At 39.9% G+C, this 16,986-nt stretch overlaps 1 protein-coding gene across 12 annotated transcripts in view; it reads left to right on the plus strand.

The window, feature by feature from the left end:
- The window catches only part of ATXN2 (ataxin 2), a 147,319-nt gene that overhangs the window by 692 nt on the left and 129,641 nt on the right, over nucleotides 1-16,986 (plus strand). The window lies entirely within an intron of this gene.

Consider the following 16,986-nt stretch of genomic DNA (forward strand, 5'->3'; position numbering starts at 1 on the left):
GGGTTTGGGTGGGGGCCGCTGCGGGATTCCTCCGGGAATGTCAGGTCGTGTCCAGTGTCCAGCAACATCCCCCTCCCCTCCCCCAAACGGTCAAGATGGAAGGACTGGGCAGCCTCCCCCTCTCCATTTAAGTGTTGGGGAGGGATTCACAGGTCTCAGCATTTGTCAGTCTCTGTTCCTCCTTTAACCCCAACATGGAGGGGATGCTTGGGCAGCGCCCCCACCCCGCAGTTTAAATATTAACGTGGAATGGTCTTTAGGTTTTGGTTCAGTCTCCTGAAACTTGCCAACTCCCCCATTGGGGAATAACGAGGGAGGGGGGAAAGTTAGGGCAGCGTCCCCCCTGTCCGTTAAAGGGGCTCATCTGGAATCAGTAGGGTCTGTGAAGCGCCCCTAAGCACCCCCACTCTCTGTCCTGGGAAAGGTCGAAGAACCGGATTGAGGCGGGTAGTGGCCCCCCGCACCCCTCCGCATTTAAATCTAACACGGCGGCGGGGGCTCCCGGACGCCTCTGGAATCGTCGGGCTCCGTGCAGTCTCCCGCAGCGTTCCGCCCTCCCCCATCTGAGGAAGGGGTGGGGGAGTGCCCGGCCCCCTCCCGGCCTCCCTCCTTCCCCCGCAAGGCCTCTCCGCCGCGGGTGGTGGCCGATCCGCATTGCTGTTTCGAGGCCGCCGAGGAGAAGGCGCCTTTGAATAGTGGTGGGCGAGGACCGGACCCAGGCGTGCGTCAGAAGTCCAGGCCAGATTGGGGACATAAGGGGATGGTGGTGGGTGGCAGGGAGCGGGCACGGTGCATTTTCCCCAACCCTCACCCCAATTTTTGAAATTTCGAGCGGAGAGGGATTGCAGCTGGGGACGTGGTGGGGTTCCTAAAGGCAGAAATGCAGGTGTTTACTTCCGTGGTCTCCCCCTTTCCCCCACCATGCACCTAGGTTTGTGGTAGGGACTAGGATCTCTGTGTTGTCTCAGTTAACCGGGTCTGACTCCGGAGGGTGTGTTTGTGCGGGAAGGCCTGTTGGGGGGGTGTGTGTGTTGGGGGGGGGTGGTTGTCAGTTCGTGTTTCACGAACTAAGAAAAAATGCTTAGTGTTCAAACGGGGCAGCAAATGTCAATAGACTCCATTCCATTGTGGCCAGTGTCCTTAACTTGGGGAGTGCCGCCAGGGCTCACCAAGGGCACGCAAGACCATTTCCCTTGTGCCCCGAGCCCATCCGTGTTGCCGGCACTACCGTGCCTTCGCTAGGCCTAGGCGGCGTTGGCAGATTCGACGACGAGGGTCCTCCCTAGACAGACATCCTGGGCTTTAGAAGGTGGGGTAAGGGGATTTTTTTTTTTTTTTTTTTAATTTCATGCACTGAGTTTTCTTTTTGAAAACAGGTTTTCAGCAATCTATTTCCAAAGAATTCTCATTTATGACAGGAGAAGTTATCCGTCAAGATGAATCAGAGCTGATTTTTAAGGAATTGTGCTTCCTTCTAGGGAGGGGGAAGGGCCAACATTGGTTTTCTTACTTTTACTCTACCCACACCCCCAGAGTTGCCCCTTCTCTGAACCACCCACAAACATTAACCTAGTCCAACTAGTTCAGATGAAGTGCTTATTTTCCCAGCTCTTTCGCTTAGGATTCTGTAATTCCGTTTCCCTTTTTCACTGGCATCCATAGTGAAAAATGGAAAAATTTTGTACATAATTTTTATTGAAAAGGATATCTTTTTTTTTCTTCTTAGGTCTCAGAAATTTAGCAGATATATTCAGCTTCTTCAAATAATTGAAAAATAATACTTATGCTTTTAAGTTGCATCAGCTCTCCTTAGGCTTAAAAATTTAATAATAAAGAATTTGTTCCGGAGTGGCTTAAGTGATCAAAAAAATATGGAATGTTTTAGTACCAAAGATCTTTTTCTGTTTCTTGAGGCTTCACGAACATCCAAGGTTAATTTAAATTCTTCCTTGCTTTAAGTTCTTTTATTTGAGACATAGATTCTGGCCCTTAACTCATTTTGATAGCTAAGAGATGTTTTTATTCTTATACAGGATTTTAAAGGTACTTGTAGAATTCCTTTTGATTTTGAACTATTGTTCCTGGGTTCTTTGTAAATTGATTACAATTTCTAGAGTCTGCTCACATTACGTTTGTGTGTATCAGCAGTTAAAATACGTTTCTGGGGCCAAAGGTGAGGAGAGAGAATGCAGGTTTGGGTTTGACATGTTGAAAAGTAGTAAAATACTCTTGAATGTCTAGAAATTCACATGTTGTCTTTAAATAACATGTCATCATATTTGACTTTTTTTTTTTAACTTGAATAGTGGATTTTCATGGCTTTCAAAAATTTATTCTGTCTTAAATTGTCATGTATGTTTTAGAAGGTGGTTTTATATTAGAACAACATACCCATAATGTTAAAGTCTGCATTAATCTAATTCTTATTTTTGCCTTTTACATTTTCATGTTTATGTGGCTTTAGCGATTATGTATGTTATTTGTGTTGTTTTTTTCTCCTTAGCATTGTGTTACAAACTTTTTTTAGGTTTTTGGTTAACCATTCTCCTATTGTTGGAATTTGGGTTTCCACCTTTACTATGCTAGGTAGTGGTGCAGTAAACATCTTTATACTAATAGCTTTTGGCTTCAGTCTAATTATTGCCTTAGAGAAAGTTCCCAGGAGTGGTTTTTACTAGGTCAAAGGGCTTCAAGATTTTTATGGCTCTTGCTAGCTGTGCCATATTACTCTTCAGAAGACTTGTATTAGTTTCCATTGCCAAGAAGGTGGCTCTTCTATAGAATGGTTTCTTTGTCAAACACTGTGGGGGATTTTCAAGGGAAAAGTTGCACTTACTGTCAAGTGAATACGTTATTAAGTGCTTTTGTTAGCTACCTGATTATTTATACTTGGGTTTGAATTTGGTTTCTCTGAGGACTTAATGAAATAATATATGGGAAGATGCTTTGAAAACAGTAACTGTTAACACTAATGAGGATACATGGTTTATCTATTGTGCTCATACTTCCAAAGACTCAGTTACTTAGTAGAGGAATGAAAGTTCTGAGAAACTTGTTCTGAAGCTTTTGTTGTTGTTAATCTCCCTTATTCATCTAAAAGTATTTTTTATTAGTTGTTAGCCAGTGACCAAGCTATCTTTGTTAACTTTTATATAATTTCATGGCACTATTGGGAATTATCACCGGCTAACCCATATCTCTTCTACTCCCACATTTTCTTCCCTATTTAAAAAAATAATGGGTTTACAATTCTGTTACCCCATTCCCAATCCTAAATAATATAACATTACAGTTTCTTTGGATACAGGATTAAATGTGAATAAAAACTTATTTTAGTAATTTTCAGCTTAGTACTTTCATTGCTGCTTTCTCTGAAGGCATTGCAACGTGGAAATTACGCTGCAATGTAGTGTAATTTTTCATCATGCTTCCACTTAAATATTTGCAAGATACTCATCTTTTAAAATATTTCTTAGAAGAGCCTAAAAACTTTGACATCATTGAACACATAAAATGATTGAAAATCTATGTACAGGCAGTTATAAGTGCTTGGGATATGCCAGTGAATAAAACAAAGATAGCTGCTTTTCTGGTGTTTACAATCTAACGTAATGAACCAGACAATAAACAAGAGACATTAAATTAGCACACTAGATCTGATATTAGGTAGGAGCTATGGGGGATTAGAGGAGAGCAGATTAAGGGTATAATATGGGAATGTGGGGAAAGGCAGTGGGATGCAGTTTTAAATGGGTTGGCAAGGCTTCTTTGAGCAGGTAACATTTGAACAAAGTTTTGAAGGTGAAGTAGTTAGCCATTTGCTTTTGATCTAGATTAATTAGTCATATGGTCCCATTTGTAATTTATAAGGTTTAAACTGCATCATCCTTTATTAATTCATTCTTTTACGTGTGTATTGATAATAACGAAATTTGTAGTTGGACCAAAAAAAATTAATTGGCATTTTTAGGTCATCAGAGGTGAGCTATAGAAGGCTATTTATTGAAAGGTGTACATTTTTGGTTTTCTACTGGGCTTATTTATTTTAACCTAATTGGCTTAATTTTCATTCTCAGTACCTAGAGAAAAAATACACTTTTTAAGTTGGGCAAACACCTACATCAAATTGTCTATCTTTGTCAAAAAAGTAAGCCTGTAGTTGCTTAAAGATACTGCATTTGAAAAGTCAAAACCTTCATGGTGTATTTTCCATGTCTAATTAGACCGTTATAATTTTACACAGGGGATGTTAACTCATATCATAACTATTCAATAGCCATATGTTTTGACTTAAAGGAGGAACTGATTTTTAAAAAAAAAAATTGTTTTTGGTCCTACAGCTGTGTTAGAATTTACTTTTACCATGGCAAAGTGTGTTTTTATTTTGTAATTGTTATTTTTTCCTGGTTATTTCTTTTTTTTTTTTTTTTTTTTTTCAACGTTTTTTATTTATTTTTGGGACAGAGAGAGACATAGCATGAACGGGGGAGGGGCAGAGAGAGAGGGAGACACAGAACCGGAAACAGGCTCCAGGCTCCGAGCCATCAGCCCAGAGCCTGACGCGGGGCTCGAACTCACAGACCGCGAGATCGTGACCTGGCTGAAGTCGGACGCTTAACCGACTGCGCCACCCAGGCGCCCCTTCCTGGTTATTTCTTATCTCATTGAACTGTTTCACCGTTCAGAGATGTAAGGCTAATAGGGCACTGCAGTGCCTGGGTGGCTTAGTCGGTTAAGCATGTGAACTCTTGGTTTCAGCTCAGGTCATGATCCTCTGCATTGGGCTGAGGTGGGCTGAGCTGCCAGAGCAGAGCCTGCTTGGGATTCTCTGCCCCTTCCCCTGCTCCTTCTCAAAAGAATACTTAACTAGGACTTAAGAATGTAGAATAAAGGAGGTTAAGGCATTCATAGATGTCAGAGAGAAAACCGGTCCTTGGTTCTTACTACAAACGTTTCCAATTGACTAAAGGCTGTACAACACTCCATTAGAACAGAGAAATGGCTGTGGGGGAAGCCAAGTCTGCAGGAGAGGGATAGCCGGGCTGGAGGCCACAGCTCAGGTCCAGGACGGCAGGTTAGTGCATTCACCAGAAAGCACTTGCTTTCCAGTCTCTGGGATGCTGAGGATTTCCTTAGACAAGAGCAAAGTGTTTTTGTTTTTGTTTTTTTAATTAAAAAAATTTTTTTAGGGGCGCCTGGGTGGCTCAGTCGGCTAAGCGTCCGACTTCAGCTCAGGTCACGATCTCACAGTTCGTGGGTTCGAGCCCAACGTCGGGCTCTGTGCTGACAGCTCAGAGCCTGGAGCCTGTTTCAGATTCTGTGTCTCCCTCTCTCTCTGACCCTCCCCCGTTCATGCTCTGTCTCTCTCTGTCTCAAAAATAAATAAATGTTAAAAAAAAAAAATTAAAAAAAAATTTTTTTTTAAATGTTTATTTATTTTTGAGAGAGACAGAGGGTGAGCAGGGGAGGGGCAGACAGAGGAAGACACAGAATCAGAAGCAAGTTTCAGGCTCCAAGCTGTCAGCTCAAGAGCCTGATGCGGGGCTTGAACTCACAAACGGTGAGATCATGCCTGAGCCAAAGTCCGATGCTTTAACTGACTGAGCCACCCAGGTGCCCCGAGCAAAGTGTGTTTTTATACCTTGAAAAAGGTGTTAAGTTTTTAGAAGATTTTTTTCCCTGGAGTTAAAATTTTCTATTTTGGGTAGTGATAGTATTTTGGTATCCTGTAAAGAGTTGAGCCTGAACAAAACCCTGATTTTGTAGCTATTTCAAATGAATGTGACAACTTTGGTGGACATGTAAATAGAATTTATTAACAGGCCTGTCTGCTACTGTATCTTTTTAAGTGAAAGTACTTGTTTCTGTTTGTTTGGTTTTTGGTTTGTTGTGAAGCATATCTGGGTCATCTATGACTGTTACCCTACCAATATTTTAGGTCAATACAGTGGTCTTTTTTAGCAAGAGTGTTACTAAAATAAAAAAAGTAGAAAGCTCTTTCCTCTTGAGGTCTTTTTGTTTCCTTAGATGTTAGTCTTAAAAAATAGGGATGTTTTTGTCAGAAAATTTACTCATCAGTGAATGTGAAGCTGGTATCAAGCCTTTGAAAGGTTGTAGCATCTTAATCTAGAATTGTAACGTTCAAAATTTTAATTTTGAACTCCTAACGTTTCCTTGCATTACTTATGCTTGGGAGAAGTTCGAGCTGTATCTTAATGTGTTTTCTGATATCCTTAAAGTATATTTTTCTACTCAAAAAGAACGTCTTATGCTTTTGAATCTTCTTCGTACAATAGTAGTATTTTCCATTGAGGTGCTTGCCAAACAAAGCAGATTTGCAGTTTTGTAGGCAGTGGTGTCATGAACCACTTCCCTGTTATTTAAAACGCCAATTAATTCAAGAGATTTTTATATCTCTTATATATATTTAATATATGTATAAAATTTCATACTTTGTGATAGGAAGATTTGTAGAGAATGTGGTCGCTGATCTGCAGGGGATCTTAAGCTGCCTGAGTATAACGGAGATAAGAGATGTATTTGAACCAGTGTCCAGAACAGGTTTCTTCTTCTTTTTCTTTTTTTTACCTTTTTAAAAAAATTGGAGCATAGTTGACACATAATGTCACATTAGTTTGAGGTGTACAACTTAGCGATTTGATATGTTTATGCATTATGCTATGTTCACCACAAGTATAGCTACCATCTGTCCCATTGCATCACTATTAAAATATCATCGACTGTTTTCCTTATGCTCTTTTTATTCCTGTGACTGACTTCATTTCCCCCTCTTCGCCCCAGAGCTGTCAGTTTATTCTCTGTATTTATAGTTCTGATTCTGCTTTTTGTTTATTCATTTTTTTCAAGATTCCATTTAAGAGTGGGATCATATGGTATTTGTCTTTCTCTCTCTGACTTATTTCACTTAGCATAATACCCTGTAGATCCATCCATGTTGACTCAACAGAATAGATTTAGTCTGTTTGTTTGTTTGTTTGTTTAATTTTGTGAGAGAGAGAGAGAGAGAGAGAGAGAGAGAGAGAAGAAGGGAAGGAGAGAATCCCAAGCAGGCTCTGTGCTGTTAGTACAGAGCCTGATGCAGGGCTCAATCCTGCGAACCATGAGATCATGACCTGAGCTGAAGTCAAGACTTGGACACTTAACTCTTCCACCTAGGCACCCCAGAACAGATTTATTCTTGAAATTAGTAGAGAAACAATCTTGTTACAGGTACTGCCTCATTTATATCTGAAAGTTCTGCCTCTTATAATTTGAAAAATAGTAAGCTGTAAATACTCATTGTAGAAAAGATTGCCGAGAATCAAAAAACCCCAACTTCTTTAAAATCATCCACAATCTTTCTTTGAGTAGCTACTGTTGGAAGTTTGGAGTTCATCTTTTCAGACTTTTTATAAACATATATATGATAAACAAGAGGGAATCAAATGGTACATACTGTTTTGGATTCAACAGTATATATTGTCTTTTAAAATATTTCCCTCACGCCTGGGTGGCTCAGTTGGTTAAGTATCTGACTCTTGATTTGGCTCAGGTCATGACCTAAAGGTTTCCAGCCCCAAGGCAGGGCTCCCTGCAGAGCCTGCTTGGGATTCTCTCTGCCCCTCCCCTGCTCACACTCTCTCTGTATCCCAAAATAAATAAATAAATAAGCTTAAAAGAATGTTTCTCTCCTAAAACTCTAGAATTTTAGAGGAGGATGAAGAAATAACAGAAAATCTTATTTTAAAGTAGAAGGGAAAAAACCCTAAGCTTCGAAAAGTTAGGGGACTTGCCCAAAGCAACTTATTTGTAGAATTTTATTATATCCCTCTCTTTAAATAAACACAGACCTAGACGTAAACAAGATCATGCTGTGCATTTTACAGAATGCGACAACCACAGGCAGTCCTTGACCTTCAAGATATCTTTTTGTAACCTTGAGGTTTGGCTCGGTAAAATAGAAGGTCTGGTTCTTTATCTTTTTAAAAAATACGTGTAATTTTGTGCATATGTGGTATGAAATCGACTTAAATGTTAAGTCCTTGGTTGTATTATTTTTAATGGCTTGGTATTATGAGTCGGGGGTTGCTTATGAAAATTTGTCAAAACTATTAACCTCAGGTTTTATTTGCTGAAAATTATTTTCAGTTGTGGTCATGTGAAAATCTGAAATTCCTTAAAAAAATTTTGTTTTTATTTAATGTTTATTCATTTTTGAGAGAAAGAGCATGAGTGGGGTAGGGGCAGAGAAAGAGGGAGACACAGAACTCAAAGCAGGCTCCACGCTATCAGCACAGAGCCTGACGTGGGGCGTGCATGAACTCTCGGGCTTGAACTCATGAACCGTGAGAACTGTGAGAACCTGAACTGAAGTTGGACGCTAGACCAACTGAGCCACCCAGGCACCCCTGAAATTGCTTTTAATTTATTTTTACGTTTTTAGACTTTTTAAATATTTATTTATTTATTTATTTATTTATTTTTTTTAATTTTTTTTTTTTTTCAACGTTTTTTATTTATTTTGGGGACAGAGAGAGACAGAGCATGAACGGGGGAGGGGCAGAGAGAGAGGGAGACACAGAATCGGAAACAGGCTCCAGGCTCCGGGCCATCAGCCCAGAGCCTGACGCGGGGCTCGAACTCACGGACCGCGAGATCGTGACCTGACTGAAGTCGGACGCTTAACCGACTGCGCCACCCAGGCGCCCCTAAATATTTATTTATTTTTGAGAGAGAGAGAACGCTGATCAGGAAGAGAGAGAGGGAGACACAGAATCTGAAGCAGGCTCCAGGCTTCGAGCTGTCAGCACAGCCTGACTTGTGGTTCAAACTCACAAACCCTGAGATCATGACCTGAGCCGAAGTCAGACACTTAACTGACTGAGCCACTCAGGTGCCCCTTATTTATTTTTATATTTTTAAGGTTTTGTTTTTAAGTAATCTCTACAACCGTCTTGCGGCTCAAACCCACAGCCCTGAGATTAAAGAGTCGCATGTTCCACGGACTGAGCTAGCCAGGCGCCCCTGGTATCCCTTTTAGTTTAAAAATATTCTAATGTGAATTGCTTATAGTATTGGCCTTGAAGTGGCTGTAAAATAACAATTTCATACCATGTTTAATAGCTAACTGCATTTTGGGAACTGGATAAAATGTAATTCTATGATGGTGTCTTTGTAAATCCCATCAGTTTGTGGTATGAAACTTGTCGGTGATGTAATAATGAATGTGACTTACTTTTATTAAGTATATAGAAACTTCAGAATGTTGTATTCTTTTAAGAATATTACCATGAGATGCTTTACCTAACAGTTTTGTCAGTGGTCAAATACTTTTGATTGCCTCTATGTTCTTAATGCGTTTTATGAATCAAACAATATTTTTAGCAGTAATCTTTGTAAATAGTCCAAATTAATCTTGATTATAGTTTTAGTTAAAGAAAAAGCTAGTTTTGTACTAAATTGCGCATTTTTCTTTTGGGTCTCAAAAACTTTTTTTGTGGAGATTGTGTAGTTATTTTCATTACTGAAATACATTTGATAATTAAGTAAAGATGACCTACAGTTTTTACATTGAAGCTTGTGGAGATTATAGAAAGGATGAGTTCTTCATGGCCTCTTTCAGAGTTTATTTGCTTTTACTTTACATGATTTACACATTGCCAGCAATAGAAAGGCAAAACTTTTAGAGGCAAACACAATGACAGCAGTGAGAAATAAAAATAGCATGACAGAAATTTAAGAGATGAGAGAATTACAAAAAACAGACATGAGAACTAAAGAATATTTCATTTGGCTTTTAGTTACAATTCTATGCCTTAGTAGACCGAATCATTACTATTTCATAGCACAGTGTTGTTAGTTGATGTGCTCATAATAGTGACCTAAGACAAAGTTAAATTGCTTTTTATATTTTTCGAACTGTAGGTCATGACCCCTTAATAAATTGTAAAATCACTCTAGTGGGTCATGACAAGCATTTTTAGAAAAATGAAAGAGTAGAAGATACTAGAATGCATTGCATCGTTAACTTCTGTTTGAGTTAACGTGTATATACTGTATTACAATGTACAATGTAATACTTTGTTGATGTCACTGATTAGAGACATTGAGATACAGTAAAAGGATTGAGGAAGGGTTTTGTAGTTATATCTAAGCTGGGGTTGCCAGAATTAGCAAATAAAAATATAGGATGCTCAGCTGAACTTGTATCAACAGTGACTAATACTAAAGTGTAGTGTGTCCCACATTGCATGGGACAAAATTATTCATTTATCTCAAATTCAGATTTAATGGGGCATCCTTTATTTAATCTGATAACTTCAGTCTAGGGTAGAATCAGGGTTTACCCCTTGGTAACTAAAATTTAAGCTCTGTGAGGGCAGAAACTTGATTTTGTTCGCTACTGTGTACCAATCTTCTGGAGCAGTGCTTGGCTGTAGGTGAGGTGTTTGAATGATTGGGGCAAGTCACTCACTCTTGTGCTCTGTTTCTTCATTAAAAGGGGAAAAGAGTACCTTAAAAAGTGAGATTACTAAATTTCTGTTACATTCCATTCTTGGTACATAGTAAACTCTTAGTATGTTTGTTTTGAGAGAGGTGGGTGGGGGACGGGCAGAGAGGGAGAGAGAATCCCAAGCAGGCTCTGCACTGAATGCAAAGCCTGATTCAGGGCTTGAACTCAAGAACCGTGAGATCATGACCTGAACCAGAGTTGGATGCTCAACCAGCTGAGCCTCCCAGACCCCACCCCCGACCCCGCCTTTTTTTTTTAGAAAGATTGTAGGGGAAGGGAAGGACAGAGGGCACAGGGAGAGAGAATCTTAAGCAGGCTCCTTGCCCAGTGCAGAGCCCCACATGGGGCTTGATCTTACAACCCTGGAATAATCATGACCTGAGCAGAAATCAAGAGTCAAACACTCAACTGACTGAGCCACCCAGGTGCTCAGGTCTCAGTTGTTTAGAATCATACAGATTTGGAGTTGGAAGTGGCCCTGGTGGATTTTTAGTTCTCATTCTTCTTTACACGTGAGGAAACTAAGGCCACAGAGCTTATTTGCTAGAGTTCTCCCATCATTGGCTGCATAGCTGGCTTTAGAATCTTGTTCCCCTTTCTTTCTAATATAATCTATTTCTTTTTTCTTTAGTTTCTTTTTAAGTTTTGATGTAAATTGCAGTTAGTTAACATGCAGTGTTCGTTTCAGGTGTACAAATAGTGGTACTAATAAGATTTCTTAAGACTTGTTTTCAAAATTTGGTATTTATTCAGTAATGTAAGAAAAGATCCATCTATCCAGAAAAAAATCATTGTCTAAGTTTTTCAGTTAGCAAAGCTTTTACTCTACTTTTGCTCTTTTGTTTTGTTTCATATGTTTCAAGTGAAAGTGTCTCTTCAGTCCTTTTATTATTTTTTTCTTCAGTCCTTTTTTTTTAGTTTATTTATTTTGAGAAAGAGTCTCAGAGAGAATGAGTGAGGGAGGGGCAGAGAGAGGGAGAGACAGAATTGCAAGCTGGCTCTACATCACCAGTGCATAGCCATGTGGGGCTCAAACCCACAAACCATGAGTTCGTGACCTGAGCTGAGATCAGGAGTCAGACTTTTAACCACTGAGCCACCCAGGTGCCCCTCTTCAGTCCTTTTATTCATTTATTTATTTACTTATTTTATTATTTTAAAGAAAAAAATTTTAATGTTTATTTTTGAGAGAGAGAGAGAGAGAGAGAGAGCGCAAGCAGGGGAGGGCAGAGAGAGGAGGAGACACAGAATCTGAAGCAGGCTCCAGGCTCTGAGCTGTCAGCACAGCTCAGAGCCCGACGCGGGGCTCGAACTCACAAACTGTGAGATTATGACTTGAGCCAAAGTCAGGTGCTTAAGCGACTGAACCACCCAGGCACCCCTCTTCAGTCCTTTTTTTTTTTTTTTTTTTTAATAATTTAACTTTATTTTTTATTTTTTAAAATTTACATCCATGTTAGTATATAGTGAAGCAATGATTTCAGGAGTAGATTCCTTAAGGCTCCTTACCCATTTAGGCCATCACCCCTCCCACAACCCTTCCAGCAACCCTCAGTTTGTTCTCCATATTTATGAATCTCTTTTGTCCCCCTCCCTGTTTTTGTATTATTTTTGTTTCCCTCTTCAGTCCTTTCAAATGAAGTTCCTCTGTAGTGTTTCTACCGGTCATTCTTTTCCTTTCTTCTGTGACTATCCTGTTCCGATCCTTATCCTACATGGCAAGTAGGTTTCACTTTGTATGCCAATTCTGATTGATTAGAATGTTATGTAGAGCATTCTGAGATTTCATTTAGTCTTGGGGAAGAAATGTGGATAGAGAAGGAGGTGAGGTGAGTCTTTATATCATGGGCGCCAGAGGGTATGTACTCACTGTAGCTTAGCAAGCATCCCAGTTGGTCTCTCCATGTCCAGACACCTCATCCATAGTCCACGGCCCTAAGACTCTTCCCCAAACATTTTCATTATGTTCCATTTCTACTGAGAAACTTTTAGCGGCTCTCATTATTAGCTGAATCAAATCCAGACTATTTGGCCTGATAGCCAGGTCCCTTTACAGATTGTGTACACTGTATTTATTCTCCAGGTAAAGCAGATTATGCCAGTGTAGTCCTCTTCATCCTCTTAAACATAGTCTTTAATGGCTCAGCCCAGATCTTCTCTTGTAGTGTCTCACTGTATGTACCTTGGGAAAATGTGGTTCCTCCTGTGCTGCGGTAGCTTTTTTGGCAGGTGTCATTCCTGTGGTTTTGAACACACAGGGCCTTGTATTTAAGTGTAGCAACTCCTCCCCTCACAAACTTTCTCCTTAGAATGGACTCAGATAGGAGCAAAGCTGCTTCCTAGAACAAAAGTGAGGTGTTTTGGGTTTTTTTTTTCCTGGTTGTTTATGTTCATTTCATAGTCCACCATCCCTGTTATTTGTCAATTTTCTGTGTTTACTGTGTTTAAACTTAGTTTATTATTCCTAAAGCTGTCGTTTTCATTCAACAAGTGCAGCAGCAGTGAGTATTGACAGTGCCGGTCGGAAGAACACATTTAACTATGGTAGAAATGAGAGATTGGGGCACTGGCTGCCCTAGTCAGAAGAGCATGTGACTCTTCAGGGCGGTGAGTTCAAGCCCCACAATTGGGTGAGAGATTTCTTGAAATTGAAAAAGATGAGAGATGAAAAAAATAGAGTATTAGGAAAATGATGGGTTGGGACAGGATGGGTTATTCTGAAGGAGAGAGAACAAAAAGTACCACGTCTAGTCAGTAATAATCCACCAAAGATAAAGAGAATTAATAGATGAAATGGAAAAACCTGGAAGTTCGCAGCTAATGGTGCTAATTTGGGAGAAGGCTAACATAGTGACGGTGCTACTGCTGGAACCCCAGTCAAGACTTGCAGATAGTGCCCCCGACACACAGTCCTTGCATGTAGGGTCTGGGCTGCCTCCCATGGTATCGGAGAAGTCTCTTCAGAGAAAGTTATCTTTTGGGAAATGATGCCTAGTGGAATGTTCATATGTGGTCCTCCTGTCCAGACACATGGATGATACACAAGAAACTTAAAAAAAATTTGTTGTTCAGTGCACTGTGATTTAGTTCAGATTGCTAGACAGGATTTAGTTAATCCTTATTGTGGTAGATTTAGTTAATCCTTGTTGTGGTAGATTATATTTTTAATTAGATATATTAAAATATGATTTACATAAAGTTCCCCCTTTTTAGTGTATAGCTCTTGAGTTTTGACAAACTTAAAGTCTTGGAGCCACCACCATAATTATACTATCACTCCATAAAGTTTCCTTGTGCCTTTTATCAGTCGTTCCCCTTCCTCTAACCCTGGCAATTACTGATCTTTTTCCTGTCATCATAGTTTTATCTTTTCTAGAATGTCATACAGATGGATCCATACAGAATACAAGCGTTTTGTGATTGGCTTCTCTCACATACCATAATGCTTTGAGATTCTTTTGTGTTACTGCGTGTAATAGTACTTTCTTCCCCATAGTGTGTGTCTGTGTGTGTGTGTGTGTGTGTGTGTGTTTTATTTTATATTTGAGAGAGACAGAGCATGAGCAGGGGAGGGGCAGAGAGGGAGATACAGAATCCTAAGCAGGCTCCAGACTTGGAGTGGTCAGCACAGAGCCCGACACAGGTCTCCAACTCTCAAACTGCGAGATCATGACCTGAGCAGAAGTCAGATGCTCAGCCCACTGAGCCACCCAGGCGCTCCTCTTTCCCAGAGTTTTGTTCATCAGGTGTTGGACAAGTTGCAGTTTTTGGCTATTATGAATAAAGCTGCTATGAATATTTGTGTACAGATTTTGTGTGGTCATAGTGATTTCATTTTTCGTGGTTAAATACATAGAAATGGGATTGCTGAGTTGTAGGACAATTTAGTTTTAAAAGTAATTGGCAAACTGTTTGTTAAAATGCCTGTCCTATTTTTCCCCTCAGCTGTGTATGGGATTTTTATTAATTGCTCTAATTTTTGGCAATACTTGGTATGTTAATCTTTAATTTTAGCCATTCTGGTGGCTGTGTATTGGTATTTCATTGTGGTTTGAACTTACATTTCCTTGATACCTAATGATATTGAACTTCTTTTCCTGTGCTTGTTCGCCATTTATATATCCTCTTGGGTGAAAAGGAACTATTTGTGATCGATCTCACTTGTTTGGAAGTAAAAATTTCTGTATTTGCATTGCCTTCTAAGTTTATTTTAGAGCATCTTGAGGACAGAGACAAGTCCCTAGTATAACTTAACAAGCATAGTAAGCGATAAATTGTGTATTGACTGTATGAGCCTTGGTTTCATTGTTAAGCAGATGAGTTTGCTGTCAAGGAAACGTTGTCACTTTATAAAGGAACATGACATTTGTTTTATAGGCATACCAAAGTTAAACTATTCTTTTGAGTATTTCCTGTTTGTCAGGTTCTGGGGATACAGTAGAGAACAAGCCAGATGAAGTCTCTTCCTTCCTGGAGTAGGGGAGACAAGGCAGAAAGTTCAAACTGCTCCCTCATAATATGTTTGAGTTGCTGATGCTTGCTCCTATCTTATAAAATATTGGAAAGCAGTCTTTTAGATTAGGAGAAGAAAACATACTGGTTTCATCAGAAGATAGGCCCTCTTTGGGTGCCTGGGCGCTTAAGCGTCTGACTTAGACTCAGGTCATGATCTTGCAGTTCGGGAGTTCAAGCCCCGAATCAGCCTCTGTGCTGACAGCTTGGATCCTGGAGCCTGGTTAGGATTCCTGTGTCTCCCTCTCTATCCGCCCTTCCCTGATTCGTGCTCTCTCTTTCTCTCTCAAAAAATAAACATTAAAAAAAATTGAAAGAAGATAGGCCCTCTTATGAGTGTGTAGTTGTTTTTTTAGTAATCTAGTTTGTTTATTTTATTTTGGAGAGAGTGTGAACTGGGGGGCAGAGGGAGAGAGAGCATCTTATGCAGGCTCCACACTCAGTGCAGAGCCCAACGTGGGGCTCCATTCCACAGTCCTGGGATCATGACCTGAGTGGAAATCAGGTTGGATGCTCAACCCACTGAGCCACTCAGGTTCCCCAGTATTTTTTTTTTTTTTTTTTAATTAAGTAAGCTCTACACCCAACGTAGGGCTTGAACTCAAAACCCTGAGATCAAGAGTTGCAGGCTTAACCAACTGAGCCAGCTAGGTGCCCTGAGTAGTCTAGTATGTTGCTGTTTACTCCTTGTAATGCTTTAGGGGTAGCCACTGGCTAGCCACAGAAATCAGTAGGTTTGAGAATCCTTGTTGTCTAAGCTTGTGAAAGCTGATTAGGGTCATAAAGGAAAGGGGGGGAAAAGTTACTAGTGGAACTCACCTTGAGCTTCCTTTTCTGCTAGGGCATATTCATTTAGTATAAGTATAAATAAGTAAAGTATATGTATTTTTTTCTTACTTGATTATCACTCAGTCCTGTTAGGTAATCTGTTGCCCTGTCACATTTTACCTGTGTGGAAACTGAGGCCCAGAGAAGCTAAGTAAGTCCGTGTTTAAATTTACTCAGCTAAAAGGGAACAGCGATGGAATGACTTAATATTGTTGTAATTAGGATCTCTGAAAAGTTATGCAAGTGAGAACATAAGAAAACTGGTAATGGATTTAAGGAATGTTAAAATTAGTTTCTTACTTTGATTTACCAGGAATTTGAGTCATTAGCTTGCAGTTCAGAGGCTCCTTAGGATGAACAATGGGGAAGAAAATGAGAATTTGCATTTGTGACAGAATTTAGTTATTCAGTCTGTAAATGTTATAGGAAGTCTGCATATTTTTTTAAAAAAAAATTTTTTTTTTCAACGTTTTTTATTTATTTTTGGGACAGAGAGAGACAGAGCATGAACGGGGGAGGGGCAGAGAGAGAGGGAGACACAGAATCGGAAACAGGCTCCAGGCTCCGAGCCATCAGCCCAGAGCCCGACGCGGGGCTCGAACTCACAGACTGCGAGATCGTGACCTGGCTGAAGTTGGAAGCTTAACCGACTGCGCCACCCAGGCGCCCCAGGAAGTCTGCATATTTTTAACCCAGTCTAAAAGGTCAGAGAATAAATAAGAGCTTCTGTTTATAAAACCTTTTTTCCTATATAAAATACATTAGGAGAAAACTAGCATTTCTGAGCCAAGTGGTGAGTAGTAGCCATTTTTCTGAAAAAAGTTTAGGTATCTGTGATGTGGAAACAGTTTATGGCGAACTTTCTATTTATAAGATGATAGTTCCCATTTATTCTGTACCTATTAGATTTCAGACACTGCCTAATGCATTATGTATATATATATATATATATATATATATATATATATATATCCTTTATTTGTTTTTTACTTTTTTTTTTTTTTTTTTTGCTTTAGAGAGAGTGCGAGAGAACGCGTGAGTGGGGGGAGAGGGGCAAAAGGAGACAGTGAGAGAATCCTAAGCAGGCTCCACTCTCAGTGCAGAGCCCAACATGGGGCTCGATCCCACGACCT

The sequence above is a fragment of the Neofelis nebulosa genome, chromosome 11, assembly GCF_028018385.1.
Source record: "Neofelis nebulosa isolate mNeoNeb1 chromosome 11, mNeoNeb1.pri, whole genome shotgun sequence".
NCBI lineage: Eukaryota > Metazoa > Chordata > Mammalia > Carnivora > Felidae > Neofelis > Neofelis nebulosa.